Below are 24,618 nucleotides of genomic sequence, written 5' to 3'. Positions count from 1 at the left end.
GGCCTTAAAAACCTCTAAGGATGGAGATTCCACCACTTTCCTAGGTAACCCATTCCAGTGCTTCACCACCCTCCTAATGAAATAGTGTTTCCTAATATCCAACCTAGACCTCCCCCACTGCAACTTGAGACCATTGCTCCTTGTTCTGTCATCTGCCACCACTGAGAACAGCCGAGCTCCATCCTCTTTGGAACCCCCTTCAGGTAGTTGAAGGCTGCTATCAAATCCCCCCCACTCTCTCTCTTCTGCAGACTAAACAAGCCCAGTTCCCTCAGCCTCTCCTCGTAAATTATGTGCCCCAGCCCCCTGATCATTTTCGTTGCCCTCCTCTGGACTCTCTCCAGTTTGTTCACATCCTTTCTGTAGTGGGGGGCCCAAAACTGGACGCAATACTCCAGATGTGGCCTCACCAGTGCCAAATAGAGGGGAATAATCACTTCCCTCGATCTGCTGGCAATTCCCCTACACATGAAGTTCCATACAATCCCACAGTAGTACAAAAACATTTGTGTTATCAATACAATGGACACTAAAGGCATTAAACTTTAATTCAATAAGGTTTAACTTAATTCTATAAGGTTTGCCCAGAATAGTGCAGGATACTATCATATCTGTCATGAGAAAACTGGTATTGCTACTGATTGTGGCATACTGTTCTATTGATAAATAGAGGAATTCAGTTGCTAGGGCTGGGTCGCCAGTGTTGCAAAAGCATGAAACTTTCATTTTTATTTTTTTAAAAAGAAGTAAACACTTTTCAGAACTGCGATACCATCTGGTAAGCCTGGTATGTAAACAAGTCAAGTAATATAAATGGTCATGCTAATTTTAAGTGGAAATTTAATTTAGAGGGTGTGGCAGGCAGAAAATAGGTGAGAAATCTATTCTCTAATTGTCAAACTTTGTATTTCCAAATTGAAGTAACCAATGTCAAATATATGCCTATATAAGCATTATAAATGTTAGAAGACATATGGCTAAATGTACAGTAACTATTTTGCCATTTTAGATCCCTCTTACTGATGCTTTTTTTTTTTTTAATAGACTCTTTAATGTGAGGCAACAAGCCGAACAGTGTCTGAGGAAAGTGAGAAATTGTTTTTTGTTAGAGAAAGTCCTTCACCTTACTTACCATTTCCATTTGTGACATGACATTAAAAAATGAAAGTATTTTTGGTGCAGCACAGTTCATCTTTGTTTTTATGTTTGCTACTTCATTATTTCATCCTCTGCTTATGTTTGTTTGCATTTCTTTTACTGCAACATTCTTTAAAAAAAATCTTGCTGTTCGTAAATGTTGTTCTAGATCTGATACATACTGGATGTGCACATTCCTAGGCGTCATAGTGGTTTGATCAGCTAAGATGAAATATAGATGTTTTCTTAAGATTTTGATCATTTTTAGTAACATACTAGTTTTAAGGTCATGGGAGACAGCCCATAGTGGCTGGTGTTTTGTCACTTCCGTCAGTTCCGTCTTAGCAAAAAGCCTCTATAACCTGGAGATGCATGGAATGGCAGTCAGTGGTGAAATATGATCCTAGTTATTACTCTGCATACTGTACTGTAAAGGAAGCAGAGCTCTGCGCTCCCTGCCAGGAGAATGAGTAACAGAAACCAGAGTTGTTAGCAGTAGCTTTTAGGCTATTGGCCTCCAGTGTGCATACTTAAGGTGAAGGGTGAACAGGAAGTAGATTCCAGGAAAAGTGGGGGTGGAGTTGCGAGAAATTCATGGATTAGTCCAGTATGTGAGGAGCATGTAGGATCCAAGCCAAACTGAACAGTAGGTCTAACGAAATTCTTCCTGCTGCTAAGACTTATTACTGTTGTATGCTTCAGACTCTTCTAAGAATACTCAATCTTTGAATGAGACATCAGTTACAATACAGTGTTTTGAAACGGACATAATTAGAGCAAAGGTTTTGAGGCCTACTGAACATTTAGCTCATTTTCATTATGAGAACAAAGCACTTTACCTCACGTATACCTTGTCAGCCTTGCCCTGAACTTTAGAATGAAACTAGCAAAACCAAATGTTATGAAAATATTTTTACACAATATACCGTGTATGTGCAATCTGAACATAGATGCATAATACTGATTCTGATTACTCTTTAACAGGGCAGATTTTTGTTTTCTTCAAAAATAAACTAGCTATCTAATATTCATTGCAAAAGAATCACGAGACATATTCTGACAGAAAGAAAGCTAACCATTTACAGTTCTTTTAAAATAAATATTTAATAAAAATTTCCCTTATCGAATAGTGAGTGAAATTTATGAAGATACTTCAGGTTTTCTGTTGTCAGATATTACAATACACTATATTAAAACTAATAAGATTGTAGTTGAAATGCCCAGTGTTTAATTCTTTATTTTACAGTTACGTAGAATGTATTGTCCAAGAGAAGCCTGTTTTATGAGTTTCTCTTGCAAAATAATGAAGTGAGAGTAGGATATCAAGTGTCTTGATATCCTGCTCTCAGAAGACCATTTCTCTTTGGAATTGGAGTAGATTTGGGTAGGGGGTCTGTTTGTGTGCCCTCCTTGTATACTATTTAAATGAGTTATGGAATGCCCATGTGTTTTTTTTCCAGACACTTTTTTCCATAGTAGTGAGTGAATGTGCTAATTTTGAATATCGAGAAAACTACCAGTTGGCTTTATTATTTTCACAAGTTTTAATAGTTTTGTGAAGGTGGGTGGAAAAAATACCATGTCAGACTGATTTTTTTTTTTTAAATCATTTTATTAACTGTAGCTATTAGATGACGCCTGTAATTTAGGGAGGGAAACTCATTAAGTAGGTATAGGTTTGGATATAGCTTTTACAATTGATTTTTAAATTGGGGAAAATAAACCACATTAAGTTCCTCTATCATTTGAAAATGCTCATTTCAAATGAAATATGTTCACTGCAGTGTTACTTGTGTATCTTTTATTTCAATACACATTAGTTTTTAAAACATGCCATGGTCACTAAAACTTAGTTATGTGCAGTTTAAAAGCTGGGATAATCTAGAATGTTTTGTGGTCATAATGTATTTTCTGTAGGTGCTGTAATTTAATTGTAGCAAGAACAATGCAATATTATCTTTAACCATAAATTTTATAGTCTTCAATTGTGCATATTTTATTATAAATCAGTGCAATAAGAAGAAAATACAAAGTGATATTGATTGATGATTGTGGAAACATTGTTTGAAGTGCTTTAACTGAGTTAGTGCAAATTTTGTTGAATTTTCCCACTGCATTACTTTTGTAATGTTTTAGGAGTTCATAAGATGGTGTAACATACGTTGTAATAAGTTCAGACTGACAACTGGAGAATGAATTTGTGGCGTTTTAGTCCATGAATGCAAGAGATCATCTTGGAATTTGAGAACATTTGTATCTTAAAAACTTAAAATATAAGGCTCAAAACTTCATTTTCATAATTTTAAATAGACCTGTTACGGTGTTGCAAAATATTAAACATTGTGATTACCACAGTGTACCTTAATAACAAAGAGCAATAAATCCTCTAGAAAGTTTTGGTTTGCTAATATGCTTTTTCTTAACTTTAAAAATATTTACACAAATGGAATTGTACTATGGATTTTAAAACCTATCCACTGTAGTCTGAGATGCTGGAAGTGTATGAGGAATCGTATGTTTGTTATCTTTTAGGGAATTTTTTTTTTACAAAAACATACTAGAATTTGATAATAGAACTTTTAGTTTTGACTTAGATAATTTTCCATTTCATAATCTTAGGATCTCAGATTGCCCAACATTTATTAAGCTATTTTGGTGGTCTTGTTGATTTTATTACCTAACAAAACAAAAAAGGTTTTATTATATTTAGATTTCATATTAATTTTTAAGCACTGTCAGTCTAAAGAAAAGTAGGCTTGCACTATTGTAACTGTGTTCCACATAAAAACAAATGTAGACAGATACTGTAAAATACATACTTTTCAGTGACCATTAAGTGGCCATTGCACACTTAATTTTATTCTTGTAAACATTTTATGGAAATATGCTGCCACCACTATTGTTAATGGACTGATTACATGTATTAAAGGAGGGAAATACAGACAGAGGAGCAAAGGAAGGGTTTTATCTAATCAGCAGTATTGATATACATGGATGAAATAGGATAAAGTGGTGGTAGTTTTAACTTCTGAATTTTTCTTTTCTGGCTAAAAGTCAGATACTCTAACTTTACTGTTGTAATTAATCTATTCAGTGAATTAAAAATCTCATTGCAATTTTCAGACTGACTAGGAAACTAAAATTATATTTGTGCTGGTGAGCACAAGATCTTAACTGTACTTGCTTGCTCTCTTGTTACTAAGCAACAGATGACACTGCATTTGTAAAATGAATTTGTCATTCCCTTCTTTAAAAAAAGGTGAATGAAATTCCAAGATTTGTAGATGCTGCTTTTGGTGAGGTAGACATTAGTGCATGCATATATATGTTTTCATGAATATATGTGTATGTGTATAAATTTGTTTATAGTCTTAATATAAGAGAGTGACATCCATTCCATGTGCATAAAACCTAAGAAATTGGGCTTTATACAGCAGGGTTACAGAGGTGTAATCTACACACACAGCAATCCAGAGCACAGAACTTCAGTCTTGTACTGGAATAGCAGCTACAACCCCTTAGTATTAGTTCCTTGGAGTCTTGGGGCCAGTGGATTCAAGTAAATGTAGCTCCACCATTTGCTCTTATCCATGGTGCACAGATATTCCTGTATGGCTATTCCGTTCATAGACCCCCTGCATAGTACCAGTCTATGGATGAAGAATTTCAGAACTCATTTTGTTCTTCTTAACCATAGCTGATATCCACCCTAAAGAGCTCAGACAAGAGAATATTATACGGCAATGGTGTAATACTTGTGGTAGGCCCAGTGAGCTGCTCCTTTGATGAGCACAAATGTTAAAGATATGGCTGAAAGCTAGTGTGATCCTGGGATATAAATATAAAGGGGAATATCAAGTAGGAGTAGGGAGGATATCTTATCTCTGTGTTTGACACTGGTTGAACTGTTATTTTAATTCTGTGCCCAGTTCTTGTCCCCACAATTCAAGAAGGATGTTGATAAAGTACAGAGGGCTCGGAAGAGCCATGAGAGTCATTAAAGGATTAGAAAACATGCCTTATAGTAATAGACTCAACGAGCACAACCTAGTTAGTGTAACAGAGACGGTTAAGGGGTGACTTGATTATAGTCTATAAGCACCTATCTATATGGAGAAACAACTATTTAATAATGGGCTCTTCAGTCTAAGCAGAGGGAGGTATAACACAATCTAATGGCTGGAAGCTGGTGCTAGACAAGTTCAGAATGGACATGAGGTGTAAATTATTAACAGTTGAGGAAATTAATCGTTGGGACGATTTACCATCACTAATAGTTCTCCATCACTGACAATTTTTAAATCAAAATTGGATTTTTTTAAAAGATGCTCTATGAATTACCGTATATACTTATTCATAAGCCGAATATTTTTGGTAAAAAAGTGATGCATCAAAGAGTGGGGGTCAGCTTATAAATGGGTCTACATCAAAATTTGATGACTTTAAACTCTATGGAATCATTGAATTGAATATCTAATACATTGTCGTTTTGTTTACTTGGAGTGTCTGCAGGCATGGAGCCCTCAGTTCCCTGTGGCCAGACTTTGAATCCACTTCCCGCAGCTCCCATTGGCTGGGAACTGCGAATCACAGGCACAGGGAACTGAGGGGCTCCAGGCCTGCAGACACTCCAAGTAAACAAAACATCCCAACCCGCCAGCAGCTTACCCGACGGGCCAGGAGCCAAAGTTTTCCAACCCCTGAAATATAGGGTCGGCTTATGAAAGTGTCATACAGTTTTGGCTATTTTTACCTATCCATTTTGGGGGGGGGGGGGGGCAGCTTATAAATGGACGGGCTAATGAACGAGTATATATGGTATGTTGGGAAAGTTCAGTGGCCTGTGTGATATAGGAGGCCAGACTAGATGATCACAATGGTCCCATCTGATCTTGGAATGTATACAGTAAGTGCTGTCAAATATCCAAAATACACAAGTGAGGGGAAAAAAGTGAGACATTTTCTAATATTAATCATTATATATAGTACACTTTCAGTCCTTATCTTAGTTTGTATATTCAGCCCATACTCTGTCACAGAAATATCAATAACTTGAAATCATCCTTACAGGTTAAGTGAAACAAGTATCTTTTTATAGTTTTTATGTGGAACGTAGTTACAATAGTTCAAGCCTTCTATTATTCAATTTATGAAGCTCTGATAATTCTGCAAGCATCTTAAAATTCAGAAACATTTGGAAATCATAAAATGCCTGGAAAAAAAAGAAAAAAATTAATAATACTGCAGACAGCTAGAATCTATGTGGTATACTGTGTATTTCATGTGTCCCTAATTCATCTGCTATTGTATTTGTGTAGTTTTCTGCCTAGTATTTTATATGGAAAATGTTGTTTGCTATTGTGCAGTGTTCGTCAGGGAAGTGGCAAAGACAGTTGGAGTTGTAATTCCTTTCTATGAGGATCATTCTTTATAGCGTCTGCTTTAGTGTTGGATTTATGCAGTTGGCACTGTATTACTCTTGCTACTTATCCATCTTTGGATAAATTAAGGTGTTTGAATCATTCCTTTTATTACTTTTGTTGAATTTTAACTAGCAGTAATGGTTGATTGTAATGATTATCTAAGTCCTTTTGAGATTGTTCTGGTTGTCAAACTTGATTAGGTTATTCTGTTTTGATTCTGTAAACTTGTGTATTTTTTCCTCAAAATATTTTCTGGTTTAGGTTTATTTTGAATATCTTTTTTTTTTTTTTCCTGGGATAATTGCAGGGTCTGTTAGATGTATTTAGAATTCATGTGATGACTACTATGCCAAATACAATAGTGAAACAAATTCAAGAATTAATTAGCAGATGGCAGGCATGGAAGGAGTCTTCTGTCAAGACATGTTTGCAGAGTTATCACATATGCCAGTGAGAATAGACCAATTGCCCAAAAAGAATAATTTAGAAAATAGTCTTTAAATTGTTGTTGCAAAAGAGAGCCACAAAGGTACAACTGAATGTATAAATATTATTAGATGCCACAGATGTCTGGCTAACAACATTCAGAAACCTATCAAGTAATTCAGTTATCTGAAAAGTGCTAACCTTGTGATAAAATCATGTGCTAATTATGCAAGTTCAGTAGCTGGAAGAAGAGCTGTCTAGCTAGAGAGGAAGCAAAGTCAAGCATATCTTGGATTTTTATCTAAATGGAGCAATCCATTGAATGTGGTGTCCATTTGACCCATCTGTGTGTCAGTCCACTCAGATGCAAAAAGGACAGAAGTAGGATGAGGAGGAATCTGAATCAGGTGCCCACTAAATTATTTTCTGCAACATTACTTCTGAGACTTCAAGTCTATAAGCAGCTTCCACTTAACTCCTCCTTTCCTCCCCATCGCGCCTCCACTCCCCCCCAAATCAACTTGCTAGAGAAGTATGTCCTCTATATTTCTAAATGTGGAATTTTCCTTTTAAACATTCAACTGTTCCAGCACTCAGGTGGGAAATATTCTCTCCTGAGCAAGTCACTAATTTAAATGTCTGATATTTCAAGACATGCAAGAAGGCTAGAAACCAGAGCATTGTATTGAAAAAAGGAAGATTCTGAATCTCTTATGATAGTTGATTCTTGCTCTGAAAGTTTCTGAGATACGACTTAAAAATCAGATCATTAAGTACAGAAAAACTATCTGAGGGTACTTGCAGGCTTCTAAAATATACTTGTTACAATTTTTCTTTCCCTCTAAAGTTTATAGTTTGACTCATGATAGCTAAGACACATTGCCTTTCAGGTGGAGGGATATGAAAAATACCAACATTTCAAACTCTAAATTAATTTTTCTGTTTATAAAAATAATCTGTGGCATATTCAGAATTACATGACTCTATGGTGTAGTTCATATGATGTAGTTTCTGGCAGTTGTATTGGATAACCTGCATACATAATTGTTTCACTGTGTGAGAGTAAGGTGGCTGTTCCAAGCTCATGTCAATAAAATTATACCCTATATACACATCTATATGTGGGGAGATCATTAGCTACAAAATTACCCTCATTGCAAAATCTGTCCTTGTGCACTAGTGCTCTTGGTTTTGTTTTTTTGTTTTTTTTAACAAGATAACTTGTGATTTTTCTGTGCTTCAGGTCTTGACTCAACTCTAAGTTAAGTGGTTTTACAAGAAATTGAGGCAAAAAGATATTTTTAGGGGATCATTGTACAAGTCTAGGGAACAAAGAAGTGACTGGATGTGAAGTGTCTTCCTTACAAAGCAAATCTTCTTGATTAAAGAAGTCAGCAACTTTCTGTCTGAGATTATATAAGGAATTTAGGGGGACCATAAGCAGCTACAGATCTTCTGTCTGCTCCATGTATCCCACTGAGTGACATCTAAAATTTCTGGATAGCAGATCACCAGGCTATAGGGTTATATCCTTATGTTCAGTACAGGTAATTTCGAAGTCTTCCTTAGTAGCACCCTGGATTCAAAGTGCTCACCACCTTTTAATAGAAGAACAAAGTAATTGTGGAAACAGCAGCCTGGTAAAATCCTGCTATGAAAGGAAAGACTTGTACAATGAAAATTCAGAACTCTCATACACAGAACAGTGCTCAAAAAAACATGAAGGTCATCTAGCAAATACCGCCTTCTCTGAATTTTTTGTCAAAACTCAAGAATGTGACTGCTTCTTCCCCTATAGGAGGCACGGTCACTCTCAGCTATCCCACTCAGCCAGCAACAGGATCTTGCAAGTCTTCTGAAACACAGGGGTCATAGGATCCTTTTGTTCAAGGATGAATCTGGGGCCATTGTTCCTCAAAACCACAAATTTACGGCATATGTTCCTGTTTGTTTAAAATGTGAGAGTCATACAGAGGTGAAACAGATATGTTTCAGGGCAAGAAATTACTTGCAATTATATATACAATCAGTTCAGATGGTTGCCTATGTTTTGTCCCCCCCACAGGACACTCTATACCTATTACTTAAACAAATGGGCCTTGGCCTATGTTTTCAAAGGCTGCAGGAAGCAGCCAATCGGGGCTCAATAGGGCCATATGAAAAGGAGCTGCAGTGCCAGTGACAGGCAGTTCCCTGCTGGAGCCACAGGAGTGAAGATGGTGCTCCTGGTTGGCCAAAGGGAACTACAGCACCACAGACACTCCGTGCTGACAGGGACCAGGGGAGTGAGGAAAGAGCTTCTGGCTGGCTGCTGGATAAAGCATGGGTGCAGGCTGGGACCACAGGGAAGTGGCCCAGGGAACTGAAAATGGTTTTGTTAAAGGGACATGATGGTGAATGGCTGCTATTCTTAGGGTCCCTGGGCTGTGACCTGGAGTAGTGGGTGGGCCTGGGTCCCATCCATAGGCCACTGGGGAATTGGCCTACAGTTAGACAGCAGTAAACCCCCAGAAAGGGATCTGAACTACTTAGTGGCCCAGCTGGAGAGCTAGGGCTAGAAGGGCCCGGAGAGGATGAAACCATTGCCTCCAGGGAGGAAGCCCTGGGGATACGGCCCAATACCACAGTTGGGACTGTTTAAAGACTTTAGACGCACCCGACCAGAAGGGGGCACTCGCGAGAGGTGCATGCTACCCCATTACACAATGTTTCTAGTGTTGGTAGGCCATGGGATACCATATCATAGGTTTATCATTCTTATTATAGTGTGTATTCTGCATTTCAATTCTGGGATGCTTTTAGAAGAAACCATTAGAGTGAAAGATTTATGCTCTTGTCATGCCGATGGCTTGGCATACTCAGAGGCAATTTAGAACATTACTTTCTAGTTCTGGTGGGTTATCCAGATAGAAGTTGCTAAAATTACATTCTTCTTTGAGTGCCGGTCCCTATGGATATTCACTTCGTGGATACTCCTGTGTTCTGTGTCTGGTGACAGCAAAATAGCAGTGTCTGTTGGTTCCAAGCCTTCACCCTGCGCTGCCTCGTACTTTCAACCAAGGAGTAGTGCGGACCAATCCACCCTTCCAGCTGCTTGCGATCTGAGTGAGTTGATGCCCTTCTGAGTCTGTAGCTTTATAGCTCTACTTATTCTATCTGTAATATACTGTAAATAGTTTATTATTTTAGTAGATAATATATAACTTATAGTTAGTGGGGATCAAGAGGGTTCCCCCACCATTTGGGGCACTTAGTATGCTCAAGGCCCCAGGCTTCAAGCCCTTCCTGGTGGGTCTTTCTGGTAAGTGACCCACACAAGAGCTGCCTGCGCTGCCTCAGGAAATTACACAGTCTGTTGAAGTGAGCGATTTGCCACTCCTTTCTCCCTTGTCCTAGGCAGTTATGGGAGGTCAGATTCCATAGGTACCTGATGGAGGTCTCCATGAGGCCCTGGTCTGATCTGGAACCCTCCTCCTCTTTTTTGTCAGCTGGAGCCTTTGGGCAGTGCTCTTCCAACACAGGCACCTTTGAGCTTGGGACCCTAAGAACCAAGGACTCCGTGAAACGAAAACACAAAGAGATGGTGAAACAGCCGCGGGAGAGAAACACCCTCATAAGAAGCGACAACAGTCACTTCTTACATCCTCAAGGAAAAGGACTGCCTTGCCAACTCCCTTGGTACCAAGTGAGACTCCATGCCCCGGAGTAGGTGCCTCTATAGCTCATGGGGAACTTGGACTGACAAAGATGATACTGGGAGATTCCAGTGCTCTGAAAATGTCCACAAAGGTGCAAAGGGACAGGAAGACGCATTCACCTTCCTCACTGGTGGTACAAGCCTGCTCCAGCAGACTACCTGAAGACTCGTGTTAGCTCTCCTTCAGCCAGACCTTATTACGTCCTTCTCAGGAACCTGATGATCTACACAGCTCCAGAGTCAATGATCCTGTCAGGCCAGGTTCTAGTGACACGTCACTATGCCATCTGTATATCATTCACCAGTACTGACCACTAGCCAGAGTGTGAATGCACCAGGATCATTGGAATACTATTCGCCAAGGCACGCCTTTGGCCACGCTACCTCAAGACAAACCATACTGATGGTTCTGCCTATATAGCCAGGTAACTCTTACTCTGGGGATGAACAGAAGGTCCCCATGGTCTCGAGAAGATACATTGACTTGGACAGTGCTTCCAGAGTCTCCTGGACACCCTATGTCCCTGGGTCCATACTGTGGAGCTAGAGACCACTGGTATTCCCCCGCCCTTGGGGCCCAGTTCCATACATTGTGATCCCAACCACTGGCCATACTGGAGTTTTTGAAATCCATATTCTCGAGCCCCAGACTAAGAAACCTGGATCACCGCTTCAGAAATTGCCTCCAAGAGAGGAGCCTCAGCCTCCTGAGAGCAGAAACAATTGGTACCGCTGGATCTGCCAACAAGGTCATCTTCAATTCTGGATGAGGTGGTAGCACTGGCTTCCCGCTCCTCTCCAGATGACTGTAGGCAGTACCAGGACCATCTGAGGAGGATTGCAGAAACCCTATGCATCCCCCTGGATGAAGGCCAGGATCCTACACAGACTTCTGGTCAGTCTCTCTAGTCTAAGGCTCCTTCTATGGTGGCTCTCCCTAGTGATGAAGCCATTTTAGAGCCTGCTAAGGACATTTGGCACACACTAGTCCCCCAACATCTAAGAGGGCTGAAAAGAAGTGTTCCCAGGGGGTGGAATATCTATTCTCCCCACCCTAACTTGAACACTTGGGTTGTCTAAGCGGTCACAGAGTGGAACAGGTTACCCCAGCCCAGGTCCACTTCTTCAGTCAAAGATGCCAAGAGGCTAGATTGCTTTGTCAGAAAGAACTTTTCTTCATCCAGCCTATTCTGAATAGAATCATAGAATCATAGAATATCAGAGTTGGAAGGGACCTCAAGAGGTCATCTAGTCCAACCCCCTGCTCAAAGCAGGACCAATTCCCAGCTAAATCATCCTAGCCAGGGCTTTGTCAAGCCGGGCCTTAAAAACCTCCAAGGAAGGAGACTCCACCACCTCCCTAGGTAACGCATTCCAGTGTTTCACCACCCTCCTAGTGAAATAGTTTTTCCTGATATCCAACCTGGACCTCCCCCACCGCAACTTGAGACCATTGCTCCTTGTTCTGTCATCTGCCACCAGTGAGAACAGCCGAGCTCCATCCTCATTGGAACCCCCCTTCAGGTAGTTGAAGGCTGCTATCAAATCCCCCCTCATTCTTCTCTTCTGGAGACTAAACAATCCCAGTTCTCTCAGCCTCTCCTCATAAGTCATGTGCTCCAGACCCCTAATCATTTTTGTTGCCCTCCGCTGGACTCTTTCCAATTTTTCCACATCCTTCTTGTAGTGTGGGGCCCAAAACTGGACACAGTATTCCAGATGAGGCCTCACCAATGTCGAATAAAGGGGAACGATCACGTTCCTCGATCTGCTGGCAATGCCCCTACTTATACAGCCCAAAATGCCGTTAGCCTTCTTGGCAACAAGAGCACACTGTTGACTCATATCCAGCTTCTCGTCCACTGTGACCCCTAGGTCCTTTTCTGCAGAACTGCTACCTAGCCATTCGGTCCCTAGTCTGTAGCAGTGCATGGGATTCTTCCGTCCTAAGTGCAGGACTCTGCACTTGTCCTTGTTGAACCTCATCAGGTTTTTTTCTGCCCAATCCTCTAATTTGTCTAGGTCCCTCTGTATCCGATCCCTACCCTCTAGTGTATCTACCACGCCTCCTAGTTTAGTGTCATCTGCAAACTTGCTGAGAGTGCAGTCCACACCATCCTCCAGATCATTAATAAAGATATTAAACAAAACCGGCCCCAGGACCGACCCTTGGGGCACTCCACTTGAAACCGGCTGCCAACTAGACATGGAGCCATTGATCACTACCCGTTGAGCCCGACGATCTAGCCAGCTTTCTATCCACCTTACAGTCCATTCATCCAGCCCATACTTCTTTAACTTGGTGGCAAGAATACTGTGGGAGACAGTATCAAAAGCTTTGCTAAAGTCAAGAAATAACACATCCACTGCTTTCCCCTCATCCACAGAGCCAGTTATCTCATCATAGAAGGCAATTAGGTTAGTCAGGCACGACTTCCCCTTCGTGAATCCATGCTGACTGTTCCTGATCACTTTCCTTTCCTCTAAATGTTTCATAATTGATTCCTTGAGGACCTGCTCCATAATTTTTCCAGGGACTGAGGTGAGGCTGACTGGCCTGTAGTTCCCCGGATCCTCCTTCTTCCCTTTTTTAAAGATGGGCACTACATTAGCCTTTTTCCAGTCATCTGGGACCTCCCCCGATCGCCATGAGTTTTCAAAAATAATGGCTAATGGCTCTGCAATCTCACCCGCCAACTCCTTTAGCACCCTCGGATGCAGCGCATCCGGCCCCATGGACTTGTGCACGTCCAGTTTTTCTAAATAGTCCCGAACCACTTCTTTCTCCACAGAGGGCTGGTCACCTTCTCCCCATGCTGTACTGCCCAGTGCAGCAATCTGGGAGCTGACCTTGTGCGTGAAGACAGAGGCAAAAAAATCATTGAGTACATTAGCTTTTTCCACATCCTCGGTCACTAGGTTGCCTCCCTCATTCAGTAAGGGGCCCACACTTTCCTTGATTTTCTTCTTGTTGCTAACATACCTGAAGAAACCCTTCTTGTTACTCTTAACATCTCTTGCTAACTGCAACTCCAAGTGTGATTTGGCCTTCCTGATTTCACTCCTGCACGCCTGAGCAATATTTTTATACTCCTCCCTGGTCATTTGTCCAATCTTCCACTTCTTATAAGCCTCTTTTTTGCGTTTAAGATCAGCAAGGATTTCACTGTTTAGCCAAGCTGGTCGCCTGCCATATTTACTATTCTTTCTACACATCGGGATGGTTTGTTCCTGCAACCTCAATAAGGATTCTTTAAAATACAGCCAGCTCTCCTGGACCCCTTTGCCCTTCATGTTATTCTCCCAGGGGATCCTGCCCATCTGTTCCCTGAGGGAGTCAAAGTCTGCTTTTCTCAAGTCCAGGGTCCATATTCTGCTGCTCTCCTTTCTTCCTTGTGTCAGGATCCTGAACTCGACCATCTCATGGTCACTGCCTCCCAGGTTCCCATCCACTTTTGCTTCCCCTACTAGTTCTTCCCTGTTTGTGAGCAGCAGGTCAAGAAAAGCTTTGCCCCTAGTTGGTTCCTCCAGCACTTGCACCAGGAAATTGTCCCCTACGCTTTCCAAAAATTTCCTGGATTGCCTGTGCACCGCTGTATTGCTCTCCCAGCAGATATCAGGGTGATTAAAGTCTCCCATGAGAACCAGGGCCTGCGATCTAGCAACTTCTGCTAGTTGCCAGAAGAAAGCCTCGTCCACCTCATCCCCCTGGTCTGGTGGTCTATAGCAGACTCCAACCACGACATCACCCTTGTTGCTCCCACTTCTCAACTTTATCCAGAGACTCTCAGGTTTTTCTGCAGTATCATACCGGAGCTCTGAGCAGTCATACTCCTCTCTTACATACAACGCAACTCCCCCACCTTTTCTGCCCTGCCTGTCCTTCCTGAATTGCGAACTACAAGGCACCCATGTCAAAATATGATTTTACTAATTACAAAAAGCTGTTGGAGTTAGTCAGTAAACTACCTCAAGAATATACGCCTCAATTCTAGTCTATCCTACTGAGGGGAAGCTGTTTGAAGGATCATTCCTACAGACATCACTTGAAGCAGTGGACACAGCTTCCTGTGCCATGGTGACTTCAGTGGTCACAAGGCAGATCTCTTGTCTGTAGTCATTGGGGTTTCCCAAAGAGATCAGGTGATGGTTGAAGATCTCCCCTTTGAGAGTAACAACATTTTCAGTGAGGAAAAACCAATGAGTCACTTCTCTCTTAAAGACTCTCTCACTGTCGGTTCCTTGAGAATATATATCCTGACTTCTCACAGAAAATATTCTTAGCCATTGCTGGATAGCTACCGGATAATCCCTCAGCTGGTCTATCAGCAGAGGACCTATGAGCCACCGAGAAAACCGAGGGGGTGCAGCATGGCAGACACACTGCACCACTGCCATGCTCTCTACAGATGAAGCAGCCTACCGAGAAAACATTGTGATGAGATGCTCAAGAGCTGTCAATCGGTCCTTGCACAACAAGTCTCTCCCCACAGAAAGAGGTGGGGAGAGACTTCCTGGCCTATTTCCTTCCAAGGTGGTAGCATTTAACATCAGACCAAATGGGTTTTGGAGGGCGTTGCATTTGGTGATCTCTTCCCCATGCCTATTCATAGACTGCTGTCATGACAGCAGCCTCCTGGAGGAGGTGGACCTTCTAATGTAGTTAGGGGGTGTTGAGCCAGTATCCCCTCGTTACAGGGGGAGGGTTCTTACTCCAAATATTTCCTAATCTCTCAAAAGAGAAGGGGCTGGAAACCTATCCTGAATGTCAGGCAGATGAACATCTTCATCTGCTGCTCAGGATTCAGAATTATTACCACGGCTGCTATGATCTCCTCCCATGAAGGCGACTGGTTTGTGGCTGTTAATTTGAACAATGCTTCTTTTCATATTGATGTCCATCTAGCACACAGGAGATTTTAGATTTCACGGTGGGCCTAGAGCAGAGGTTCCCAAAGTGGGCGATACCGCCCCCTGGGGGGCGCTGGAACGATCCAGGGGGGCAGTAGTCGCCTTGGGTGCAATTGGGGGGCGTTGAATAAAAATAAGGGGGCGGTGGAAGCATAAAGAGAATATAAGAAAATTTTGAAAAAACGTTCGCACATGTTTCATCTGTTGTGTAACATAGAGTTAAAGTTATAGTGATTACTTTATTTTCCAAATAAATTCACAAATTATAACCGATCAGGTGTCAAGTCCGCCAACAGCTCTTAACAAGCAAGTGTTGGCAGGCAAGCGTGTCGCGCATTGTCAGGAAGTCCAGCATGCATCGGCAGGAAAATGTGCATGTAATGACTTGTTTACAATACAATACTATAAATAGGCGACATGTATGAAATCTAATTTAGATTGTTTCTGACTTGCATAAAAAGCAGTTAATAATAGTGCAATAAGTATTTAAAAATTTTTATTCATATTCGATACCTTCGATCTTTACGGATTACGGATCACATACAAAGCAAATTGTATTATTGTTGTTTCAATAAAACAGCAATTTACACGTGAGTATTTTTATACATTTTCTTACATATCTACCGTACATTTCTGTCTCTCTAGTGCTTACTAATAAAATCGTAGCAGGCTTGTGTCGGTACAGTACTATTTGAAGTGTACAGTCAATATATTTGTCATATTTTATTACAATATTAACAAAAGCGGGGGAATGAAATCGTAAAAAAACTGTTAACTATTAACATTTATTTATATCTATCGAATCATCTGTGTTAAGTGGTAAATAAGGCGTGTGTTAATAAGGAACAATTATTTAAATAAGGGCAAACTAAGTTAAAACTATTAACTGATTTTTAATTGCATATTGATTATTTTTTAAATTAATTATTTCTTGATAAATTTAGTTTGATATTTGACAATTCAATATCAAATACATATATCTAATGCTGAGCAAAGAACAAAACCCAGTTTATTAGTTTCATTAGTATTTTAGTTTGGTTGTCTTTTGTCGTCTTATGCAAAAACCACTGTATACCTGATGTCGTGGGCGATATTCTAATAACACATCTTTCTTTACTATATTGTAGGACGTAGGCAGAAATATAGATACATAAAAGAACGCAAATTTGTCACTGCATCTTTTTGTTTGTTCGCTTAAAGAAGGTAGATTTCCAGGGGGGCGCTGAGTAATTTTTTTTCTGAAAAGGGGGCGGTAGGCCAAATAAGTTTGGGAACCTCTGGCCTAGAGCATTTCTAATACAAGGCACTGCCATTTGGCATTTCGATGACCTCGAGGGTTTTTGCAAAAGTCATGACTGTGGTGGGAGTGCACCTGTGCCATCAGTGCATTTCCATATTTTTCTCTACCTAGATGACTGGTTGCTCATGGAATGATCATATCAGGAGGTATAGGTAGCAATCCCCTCCTTACTAGACCAGTGCCGCTCCTTGGAACTTCAGGTAAACAGCTTCCCCTCACTAGGATAGACTAGAATTTACACCTGCAACTTCTGTAGAATTTATTGGAGCCAGTGTAGACATGACTGCAGCCAGAGCCTACTTAGTGACGATTCCTTATGATGAGATCTCATATTTGACTTCATTTCAATCCTCAGATGACAGTCTGATCCTGCTTGTTTTTGCTATGTCACAAGGCCACATATTCCTTTGCAAGACTCCACCCGTATGATCTCTAAGCTTGGCTGAGGAAGGTCTACGCTCAGAGCGGAGACTCCCTGAACAAAAGAGTTTCACATTCTCACAGTGTCCTCACGTCACTTACTTGGTGGGAGAATAGGGGCCAGGTTTGTGTAAGGGTTCCCTTTATTCCCGTCCCTCCCACAAAGAGACTCGTTACAGATGTCTCTCTCCTGGGCTGGGATGTGCACCTGCACAGCCACCTGGACTCTGCAAGAGTTCACACTCCCCATCAACCTTCTCAAACTTCAGTTAACTCATGAAACATGCCAGAGATTCTTGTCCTTCATTTGATCCAGGTCAAGTTAGACAACATGACCACTGTTTATTATATAAACAAACAGGAAGGAAGGTATGCCTCATTTTGCAGGGAAGAGATCATTTGTTTACCTTCCGCGTCCACGGGTTTGGCCAATCGCGGCTCCCACCGGCCGCGGTTCGCCGCTCCAGGCCAATGGGGGCTGTGGGAAGCGCTGTGGGCCAAAGGACGTGCTGGCCGCCCTTCCCGTAGCCCCCATTGGCCTGGAGCCATGATCGGCTGAACCTGCGGACGTGGCAGGTAAACAAACCGGCCCGGCCCACGAGGGGCTTTCCCTGAATAAGCGGCGGACCGGCTTTGAGAACCACTGCTTTAGATGATCTCCAAGGTTATTTGTCTCCATTGCTGAGAGAATGAAAGCACAGAAAATATCTTCCCAAAGACTCTCAAAATGGATTTCCAGTTGTATCCTCCTTTGCTTTGAGTTTATGGAAGCCCTTCCTCTTCAGTCTGTGAGAGCTCAAGCTGCCTTGGTGGCTTCCCTGCAAGGAATCCCACTCTCGTAGATCTGTAGAGAGGCTGCTTAGGGTTCCATTCACACATCAACCAGGCACTATTCCTTGATTCAAGCCATGGCTGGGGATGCAGTGGTGTGCAAATTGTGGTGCAGAGCACTTCCTTGCACCCACCTCCTCAATTAACACTGCTTGGGAGTCACCCCGAGTAAATACCCTTGGGGACCAGCACTCAAAGGAGGGTTACTTACCTTATAGTAACTGAAGTTCTTAGAGATATGTGGTCTCTATGGGTATTTGTAACCTGCCCTCCTTGCCTTATGCTTGGGTCCTCTTGGATTTGCAGTAGAATAGGAACTGGAGAGGCAGTAGGTCTGCACTGCCTTTTATGCCTTCTGCCTTCAGTTGAAAGCACAAGGAGGCGAAGGGCACAGGTGTGGACCAACAAACACTGCTATTGAAAAGTTTCTGGTCCCCCTGAAAAGAGAGTGTATGTGCACCCCCAGTGAATACCCAAAAGGACCACACATCTCAAAGAACTCCAGTTACTAGATCCTCTAAAGGTTAGTTACCTTTATATCTTAATCACAGTAAAATACTTTAGAATGTATTTTGCGGTTGTGGGAGGGATGCAAGATCATCAGAATGTGATATTAATATCTGAGATGTCATGACCTGTCGTGATTTGAAATAAATGATATATGTTGTTGGTATGCTGGGAAATGCCATCTTTCTAGCAATATCTAACAATACTTTGTAGTTCTAATGGTTCCGAGAGATTAGACTCTAAAATTCAGTGGTCCTATGGTCTAGCAATGCTTTCTTGGCTCCAATCCAGGATTAATAATAGCAAATCCCATATTTCAGACTAGAGTAAAAATTATCCATTTACTCTAGATTTTACTTAAGCTGCTGATTGTAGAGAATAGAGTTCCAATGTGGTGGTGGTAGGACAAATCTGTGTCTCACCCAATTTGCTCAAAAAACGAATAGGAAAATTGAGTGATGAGGGAGGAGAGAGATAGAGGGTATGTCTACGTAGCACCTGGCCTGTGCCAGCTATCTTGGGCTTGGGCTGTGGGGCTGTTTCATTGCTGTGTAGACTTCCACAGGGTCCCAGAGCTTGGGCTCTAGCCCAAGCCCAGAAATTTACACAGCAATGAAACAGTCCTGAGCTCTGCCATCTGTGAGTATCTATACCACGCAGACTGTAGTTGCTGTGTAGACATACCCAGAGAGCTAAAATGTGTATTTCTAAAGTGCTTTTTACAGTAATAAAATCAGAACTGGTTTTAATCTATTTTTCATTCTAATAAGTATACCCTTGGAAAACAGATAAAAAGGAATATACTTCATGTGCCTGTTTATTACCACCCTATTTCATACCATCCATTTCATGAGAGTGGGGTTCTAATGTAGGTTTCCTTTCTCTCTCTGGAAGTAAGTCAACTAACCAATCATTTCCCTACAAATTCAGTAAAACCTATTTAGTTTTCTACTGAAATCTTGTCTACACTAGGGAACTTATACATTACAGATATTGGTGTTGGCAACATGTGCAGCTCACTCGTGCTGAAAATGGGTTAACTACAAATGTAGACAGGCTTAAACTAAACTTAGAACAGTTTCAAAAACCATAGTTGAACCTTGCTTATAGCAGGCAGAGGCATATATGTCCATGTACTTTTTGCTCTGCCTAAAACCTAATTGGCAATCTACTGCTGTCTCGTTAGCTATTCTGTCATCTTGCCACTTGTTGGTAATGATACGTGTTGACCCATAGGACTCCACAGCCAATATGATGAAAACACCTTTGCTCCCACTGACTCTGGTCTTGCTTCTTATGTTATCAGCCTGACGCAATTCAGATTGCCTTATTAGTACAGCATGGAGATTAATTTATGCTAAGCCCTTCTCCCTTTGGCTTCCAAGGCATGCCTCCCGAACACATTTCTGTTGATCCCTCCCCTGAATCCACTTGGAGTCCTTCACCATACTTTCTTTGATACCTGTTATTGTTCCTGAAGTCCTTGGATGCCTCTTTCTTTTTCTGCAGTCCAGAGTTCTCAAACCTTCATGAGGCTTTACAAGAGATCTTGGTGTAACCCCCTCCTTTATCGACTCTCATCCCTACTGCTGCCACCTCTAGTTCCAGACCAGTCCCTTTTTGCTGGATTTTAATGATCCTCAATTCTCTTCCTTAGGCCTCTGGCCCACCTCCCACACACCATGCCTTCTCGTAGGAAAGCAGTGGTGGACCGGGAGTGGGGGAATCTCTCATGTTCCTTGGGGTATATTTGTTAAAATTATGAAAATTCTAGTGTCCTAAAGAAAGGTAGGTTTGATATAAATATTTTTAAAATGCTTAAAATTATTCAGTACCCATGGAAGTTTCCTTACCTCTGCTTATGGATGGCTTTCAGTTCAGTTCCTGGCAGACTGTCGTCGTCTTGGAAAACAGGCATGTTTGCATGAAATGAAGTGGAACAAGTTTTTCCTGTTCATTTTAAATGGAAAAAGCAGTGTTCTTTGCAAGCTGCTTTTAAATGTAGTACATATTTAATATTTGTTTGGAACATGGGGTAAATAAGTTTTGTTTTAAACTCATTTGCTTTTCCTTCCCAGTTTATTATGTAGAAAGGCTATGTTATGTGTTCATGAAGGTAGTAATCTGCTGTCTTGTTATCCAAGATTGCTGAAATCCAAATCATTGTGAATTCTGGCTGTGACCATTGGTATTAAGGAATACAGTAGAACCTCAGAGTTACAAACTGACCAGTCATCCACAATTTCATTTGGAACTGGAAGTACGCAATCAGACAGCAGCAGAAACGGTGAAAAAAGCAAATACAGTACAGTACTGTGTTAAATGTAAACTACTAAAAAATAAAATAAAGGGACAATTAAAAAGATTTGACAAGGTAAGGAAACTTTCTGTGCTTGTTTCATTTAAATTAAGATGGTTAAAAGCATTTTTCTTCTGCATAGTAAAGTTTTCAAAGCTGTATTAAGTCATTGTTCAGTTGTAAAATTTTGAAAGAACAAATGTAATGTTTTGGTCAGAGTTACGAACATTTCAGGGTTACGAACAACCTCCATTCCTAAGGTGTTCATAACTCTGAGATTCTACTGTATAAGGAAAAGGCTACCATACCTGCCTTTGTTAATTCAAAGGCAGGTTAAGTAGCCTCTTTGTTATATGTGTAGTTAACATAAAAATAGCTTTTCTGGGACAGTTTTTCAACTAAGAATGCTTCTGGCCCATAGACACCCAAATGTTTTGTTCATTTTGTTGAATATAAGGTTATTCTTGATAAGCATTTATTCATTATAAAGGCTTCAACGTAGGTAGCTTTCATGACAGCTGTGTTCTGTTGGCAGCGGGAATCCACCAAACCCTATATTCTTAACTTTTATTATTCTCTGACACAAGTTGTACAAACACATGTAAGAAGAAACAATGGATATTAACATGCAGGCATGCTTACTGTCCAGTTTTGGGTGAGACTGCCTCAGCTGTATCACACTGTTCTTGGATGTTTTGCAATCCTAAATAACTGATTCACTTTAAAGAATGATTCCATCCTCCAGAACTTTTTTTTTAAATGCATTATAGTTCTGTTTGTGTTTTCCGAGTCAGATGGATGTGGTTCTTTTTATAACTAGATCATGCAAACTTAGCCTGAGATCTGAATTTCAAGCTAAGTTCTTTGATTCTCAAAGTGTCATCACCTGCCCTACATTTTTTCCCAATTATGCTGTAATGATTCCTGTGCAATCCAGTTGCTTTCAATGGAATTTTATAGGTGGAAATTGTTAAACAATATTGTTCACAAAGTAGTTCATCAAACAGAATTTAGCTCTCACTCTCAGCTCTGGTGTCCTGCAGCCATACTGTGAGTAAAAAGAAATAAAAACTTATCTTTTGTCAGTAAAATCGACAACTGTGACTGAGTGCATTTAAGGTAGCATTTAAGGTACTGCCTGTGTCAGTAGTATCACTTCTACAGGCCTGCCCCAGCTGTTCTTTGCATGCGCGCGCACACAGTTGCAGAGGGGAGATGCTGCGACCGAGTGAGGCAAGCTTTTTCTGGTTCTGCACTGCATGGTGGTACTTATCCTTGCATGCATTGCTACAGCAGCAGAATTTGCTCCCCCGTCCGTGTGCAGTTGGAGAGAACAGACAGTAGGGGGCTAACACAAAGGGGAGAACAGAGTAGGTAGTGTAGTTTAGTCCCTTCCATGACTGTGGGCCAGGTCATCACTTAGAGTCTGTATGTGTTGACACTAGGAAGCATAGGCTATGTTTGTTTGGGATGTAGAGTGAAGTAAAGGGGGTAGCGGGATTTGTTCTGTTTAGTTTTGGTGTGTGTGTGTGGGGGGGTGTTTGTGTTGTTTTTTGGTGGGGTTTTTTCCTCAACAGCCTTAATTAGGGTTACCAGATAGCAACTGTGGGGGGAAAAAAGGGACAGAGGGTGGGGGATAATAGGCGCCTATATAAGAAAAAGTCCCCAAAAATGGGGCTGTCCCTTTAAAAACGGGACATCTGGTCACCCTAGCCTTAATAAAGAAATCCCCCTTTACACTCATTACCTATGACCTTTGTGGTAGAAGAGTACAGAAATGAAGAAAAAAGGAATAGGAGGATTTTAGTAACCAGAGAAAATGGGGGAACTCCAGTGGAGAAGAGAGAGTAAAGGTCCTGTTTCCTCTCTTATGTGGAGAAGGGGGGCATTAGGTGAAACCTGGTATAGTCTCAGGGAGGGGGGAACTCTGCTGGTTCTCCCCTCGCCACTGCTCTTAGGGAAAATATTGGAAAACATTGGCTTAATTGATAGAGCACTAGACTGGGACTCATGAGAGGTGGGTTATATTCAGAGTTTTGCTACTGGCCTGCTTTGAGATATTGAGCAAGTCACTTGACTGCTGGATACCTCAGTTTCCCTATTTGTAAAATAAGAGAAGTGGGGCTTACCTCTTTTGTTAAAATGCTTTGAGGTCTGCAGATGAAAAATATAAGCTAGTTTGTATTTATGCAGAGGCGAATAAATACCCCCCATGCTACTCTCCCTTTTCCTACCAAGAAGCCCAATAACACAGGTGCACACAATACAAGGTACCCTTTTTATGCCCAAAATTTAGATATTAAGTTCCATTATGCTGTGATTCACCAGAATATATACATAACATGCCCAGCAGCTGACTATGTACAAATCCTTAGGACTCTTGTGGAGTTTTCCCAATAATCCTGACAATATTTTAAAAATACTAGTAGCTATGGTCAACGTTGTTTTAAATAACATGCTTTCCTCCCTCCTCTCTCCCACTAAAAAACCCCTTGTGTATTAAATCAGTGATGGATAAAACACCAAGGGTCGTGAGAAATCATCCAGATTGGTGGAGAACCGACAACTTGCCCTGTAAACCTCTCAAATTAGTAATTTCTTACCCATCTACGTGGGCCTCAACTCTCTACCCAATCCTGTTTGGGGGGGGACAAAAGTGTGTGTCCCTGGTGTGTTGCTATTTGCCTCCCATATGAGTGGAAGCCAGTGGCAGGCCAGTTTCCCTCTCTTCCTATTACACTTTCTCTTCCCTTCCTTTCTCAAGTTCCCTACTCTACACTTGGCATGTCTTCCAGTGGCGGTGCTGAAGTGGTTCTTTGTGAGTGGGTGGGTTGGATGATAGTGAATCTGGCTGCGTTCTTCTATTCCATGATCACCCTAAAGCTAAGCGCCCAAAACAGGGAGTGAGAACACTAGCAGGTGGAACAATGAAGAATGGGAGAAAAGGCCACCTCTGTTAACCACAGCAGTGGTAGCCAAAAGCATAAATGACAGGGAACTGTCCCAGTAGTGAAGCTGGAGACCTGGGAGAAGGGGGGAGGGGGGGAGGTTTCTTTTCTGCTTAATATGGGGCTGTTTCCAAGTAGGATTATATCCATTCAATACTTGTTCTTGCAGCCTGTCCTTTAAAAATGATTTAGAAATTAATCAGCTCTTTCAGTGACTAGGGGACTGTCGTCTTTGCTCTTCCTTCCTTCCTTCATTGGTAAAGCAGAGTGTCCTTTATTCATTTCACTTTGCATTCTATTTGAAATCTGAATTCTTCGTTTTGGGGCATAGTTGTAAGAATTTATAATTGGCTAACATTTAGGGTGTTGCTAGTGTTCCAGGCTTGGAGGCAAACAGAGGCACGATGTTCTGTTTGGGTCTTTGTTTTTCTTCTTGATCTCTTTGGTTCTGGAAGGAAGTGCTAATGCTCAGCTTCATTTTGACTCAAACGCTTAAAGGTAATAGAGCTTGTTCCTTTCCCCACTGGCCTTCTGAATTAATCTTTGTCTTTAGGGAAACAAGGTAGGTGAGGTAAAATCTTTTATGGGACCAACTTCTGTTGGTGAAAGAGACAAGCTGTTGAGCTTACACAGAGTTCTTCCTCAGGCTTTGGAACTTGCACCTAGCTCCTCTTCTTCAGGTCAGACCTGGGAAAGAGCCCTGTGTAATCTCGATAGCT

The 24,618-nt window shown here is 41.4% G+C and overlaps 1 protein-coding gene across 29 annotated transcripts in view; it reads left to right on the top strand.

The window, feature by feature from the left end:
- Positions 1-24,618, top strand: part of CHD9 (chromodomain helicase DNA binding protein 9) — a 186,344-nt gene that overhangs the window by 33,348 nt on the left and 128,378 nt on the right. The window contains exon 1 of one of the 29 annotated variants that reach the window (XM_065567064.1): positions 1,761-1,783. The exons of the other annotated variants lie outside the window; for them this stretch is intronic. The gene's annotated coding sequence lies outside the window, so the exon portion shown is untranslated. Of the gene's footprint in view, positions 1-1,760; positions 1,784-24,618 lie in introns of those variants that run through there. 29 annotated transcript variants of the gene reach the window in all.

This window comes from Chrysemys picta, chromosome 14 (genome assembly GCF_011386835.1).
Source record: "Chrysemys picta bellii isolate R12L10 chromosome 14, ASM1138683v2, whole genome shotgun sequence".
NCBI lineage: Eukaryota > Metazoa > Chordata > Testudines > Emydidae > Chrysemys > Chrysemys picta.
The sequence above is the reverse complement of the archived record's forward strand: the minus strand, read 5'-3'. Positions and strand labels throughout refer to the sequence as shown.